The sequence below is a fragment of the Durio zibethinus genome, unplaced genomic scaffold (assembly GCF_047325235.1).
Source record: "Durio zibethinus cultivar Kanyao isolate XHJ-2024 unplaced genomic scaffold, ASM4732523v1 HiC_scaffold_291, whole genome shotgun sequence".
NCBI classification, from domain to species: domain Eukaryota; kingdom Viridiplantae; phylum Streptophyta; class Magnoliopsida; order Malvales; family Malvaceae; genus Durio; species Durio zibethinus.
Window position 1 is genome coordinate 5,001 of NW_028322914.1, and position 3,993 is coordinate 8,993.

General features: G+C 30.4%; 2 non-coding genes and 1 pseudogene across 3 annotated transcripts in view; 1 reads left to right on the forward strand and 2 right to left on the reverse strand.

The window, feature by feature from the left end:
• The window catches only part of LOC149508888 (photosystem I assembly protein Ycf3-like), a 3,194-nt pseudogene extending 1,014 nt beyond the window's left edge, over positions 1-2,180 (reverse strand). The window contains exons 1-2 of the transcript XR_016335924.1: positions 951-2,180; positions 1-151 (exon numbers count right to left, since the gene is read on the reverse strand). The exon at positions 1-151 is cut by the window's left edge and continues 79 nt beyond it. The product of XR_016335924.1 is annotated as a photosystem I assembly protein Ycf3-like (transcript). The remainder of the gene's footprint in view (positions 152-950) is intronic.
• TRNAS-GGA (transfer RNA serine (anticodon GGA)) lies at positions 2,058-2,144 on the forward strand. Its single transcript has one exon. It is a non-coding gene; the product is annotated as a tRNA-Ser (tRNA).
• Positions 2,181-3,522: 1,342 nt separating the features above from the next.
• Positions 3,523-3,595, reverse strand: TRNAT-UGU (transfer RNA threonine (anticodon UGU)). The gene has a single exon. It is a non-coding gene; the product is annotated as a tRNA-Thr (tRNA).
• Between the last annotated feature and the right edge of the window lie 398 nt (positions 3,596-3,993).

Genomic DNA, 3,993 nt, shown 5'->3' on the forward strand with positions numbered 1-3,993 from the left:
AAAGCTTTTGTATGTTCTCCGTTACTTGTGTGGATAAGGCCTATGTTATAGAGTATATAACTTCGATCATAGGGATCAATTTCTAGTCGCATAGCTTCATAATAATTCTGTAAGGCTTCCGCATAATTTCCTTCGGATTGAGCCGACATCCGTTACGGTCGTCATTCGATTCAACGAATTCTCCGTTCCAAAACCGTACGTGAGATTTTCACCTCATACGGCTCCTCCTTTATGTGCATAATGAGAATAATCCATGGAATTAAAAAAAAGGTCGAAATATTGTCATTATGAACTGAGCGGGGCTAATGTTTTTACAAGAAATCTCTAGCCAACCCTCTTGCAAAAGATCTTTTCTTACCATCAAGCGTGTTCGTACTAGATAAATAAAGTAAACTCCAACAATTTCTTTGTTCTCAACGCTCCTTAATTTCCAGGAATTAGTCACTTCAACAATCTTCGATGGTTATATGGGTATCCAAAGTACGAACAAGATGGATGTTTGTTGTCCCAACCATTTCTCTTAGTTCCGATCCCGATAAGGAAAGGGAATCCTTTATAACAATAACAAAGTTTTCGTGTTGTTGATTCCTAGATGTAGTGCTTCTTCCTCTATGCCGCCTATTGGTACTAGTGTAGTAGGGTTGACCCACAATACAGACCCATAGGTGTAACCTTTCGCTCAATACTCGAATCAACAATTGAAGCATCTGAGGTTGCATTAATCGGGGATACACGACAGAAGGAATTGCTTTATTTATAAACTTCACCTTCAACAAGCGTAGATTTCTTTTTTTTTTTTCAATAGTCTTTTTTTTTTTTTTTTCTATTCCGAATCATGTGTCTTTTTCCTAAGACTAAGAGCGGTAAAATAAAAATAAAAAAAAAAATATATATAAAATAATTAAAATATATAAAATAATTATAATTATATAATAATAATCAAATCGCACCATCTCTGTAATAAGTAAATGCCTCTTTTTCTCCTGAAGTTGTCGGAATTATTCGTAATAAGATATTGGCTACGATTGAAAAGGTCTTATCAATAAAATTTCCATTTATCCGCGATCTAGGCATAGGTAGCAATCCATTCTATAACTCTTTTCATTACCCCTTCGTGAGAAAAAAAAAAGGATCTCACAAACAAAGGAAGCGTACAGTACGAAATAACATAAAAGCAGACCCATTCCATAAAAAAAAAAAAAAAAAGATATAGCCCCTCTACTTTACTTCAATTTTTTTGGCAGGAATCAAGAAAAAAAAAAAAAAAGAAATATTTGAATCCTATTTTATTTCATCCAAATTTATTAGTATAAGAATTTATTAGTATAAGAATAAAATATAAAAAGAAAAAAGAATTATTACGATTTCATCGAAGTTGAAGAATCAAAAAATTTATCCTACGGATTAGGATAGATTAGCAAAATTAGAGAAGTTTTGATTAAATTATGATAAAAAGAGGAAAAATAATCGAATAATCGTTCTATGATGAAAATAAAATAACTGCCCTTTTTTGTGTTTTGTGCATAGCAGGTATACAACATATAATCAAATATAAAAATCCCTTAGAGGATTTATGAATTTGTAATAGATTTACAGAGTAAGAGGTTGTTGTTGAGAGATCTAAAACTGGAAAAGAATTTTAGAATTCTTATAGAAATGGGGAATTAGAGTCTAAAGAGAATTATGAACTAAAAATATCCATTAAGCATAGTCTAAAAAAAAAAAAACCAATCGATTGATTTGATTCGTTTCAATTCATTGATTTAATCCAGTCCGGTAGAAATATCAGAAAAAAGATGGGAGTGCCTTTTTCGCAAACATGAATAGATATATATGGTATATGTTTATCGTATTATATTATTTATTTTTAACAGCCCCCTCACAAAAAAATTTCTTCGAGTCGGGAGGCTAAAGAAAAAGTGCTGAAAAAAGTGATGAAAAGTTTTCTATTTTTATAGCTAGTTTTCTAGTTAGAATTGATATTGTTCGTACCTCTCGAACAATCTAATATGAATAACTCGCTATTCGCTCGGGTTATCGGCCATAATAATTATGTAGGAGAGATGGCCGAGTGGTTCAAGGCGTAGCATTGGAACTGCTATGTAGACTTTTGTTTACCGAGGGTTCGAATCCCTCTCTTTCCGCACCTTCACCTAATTCGCCAATGTAACTGACTACAATGTATCAAATCAAATAAGAACAGATACTAAAGAGTTAGACCCTTCTTTGATATAGATTCTCTATTCCCAATTTCTTTTTAATACGGAATACGTAAAATAGCGTACAGGGGATGAAAATCTACCTACGGATCTATCATACATGAATAGGAGAAAAATAAAATTTCCGAATCAAATCCCTTACCCTGTCTTCCTTTACTTAACCTTAACTCAGGTGAAAAGGGAGCAGAACCCTTGTTTTGTTATTTTAGTTAGGTTTAAGTCTGACGAGAATAATATTCTACGACAAGCAATTCATTTATTTTCAAACCGACCCATTTCCTATCTATTATTTGATTGACTAATCCTTTATATTGTAATGTGTGAAGGGTCAAATGCTTTGGTAATTCCTCATGGGTGGATGAATCAAGATAATTTTGAATCAGAGTTCTAGATTTTTGTTCATCCCTCGCTGAAATAATATCTCGGGGTTTGCAGCGATAACTTGGTATATCTACTGTACGACCATTAACTAAAATATGTCTATGGTTAACTAATTGGCGGGCTTGAGGAATAGTTGAAGCCATACCTAATCGAAAAAGGATGTTATCCAAACGCATTTCAAGTAATTGTAGTAAAACCTGACCTGTTGACCCTTTTGCTTTTCTGGCAATACGAACGTATTTAAGTAATTGTCGTTCTGTAAGGCCATAATGAAAACGCAATTTTTGTTTTTCTTCTAAACGAATACGATATTGAGATTTTTTACCGGAGCGCGATCGGTTTCTAAGATCGCTTCCGGCTCTAGGACTTTTACTAGTTAGTCCCGGTAAAGCCCCCAGACGGCGTATTTTTTTGAAACGAGGCCCTCGGTAACGCGACATAAAGACTCCTTATTAATTTGAATTTTATTGAAATTTCATAAACCTAAATTAAAACTGAACTAAATGAAGCGAAATCGACTGAAGGATTGTACTACAAATATTAATGAGATGAATTGGATCAATATCCATACTTTTTTGTATTGTATATAATGTATATTGTATATAATGTATACAAAAAATAGAAATTAAAATAAAATATATATAATATATAAATATATTAAATATAAAATATATATTAAATATAAAATATAAAAATTAAAATCTAAAAATTAAACCAAAAAAAGTTTCCTTTTTTTTTTTCTTGATTTATTCTGCAAAGATCTAACTCCTCCAATTTTATTCCTAATTGAAAGTTTCTACGACATAATAAACGGATCGTTGACCTTTGGAAAGAAAAGGGGAAAAAGCTTTTTCAATGTTCTTTGATTTCAAAAAAACATTATCAATCATGTAAAAAAGTAAAAAAGCAAACAAATAGAGAAAGCCGGCTATCGGAATCGAACCGATGACCATCGCATTACAAATGCGATGCTCTAACCTCTGAGCTAAGCGGGCTCAAATAATAGAAATTTTGTATCCATAGGAATTCAGCAAACTATTACGATCTTATCTATTAACTATCTATTAGTTATTCATAATTACTATGAATTATTAATATGAATTATAGACTAGAATTTAGAAAAACTAGAATTTTAAATTTTAAATGCCATATTTATGCCATACATAATTTATGCCATATTTAATATAATCATATTTAATATAATGATATATAATAATATATAATAATATATAATAATGGTAGATTCAATCTAATATTCAATCTAATATTGATAGAATATAATAATTAAGAATAGAATAATATAATTCTATTTGATTATATTTTAATCATTCTATTTGATTATATTTTAATCATATTAAAAATGATATTTTAATTTAATCATATTTTAATTTAA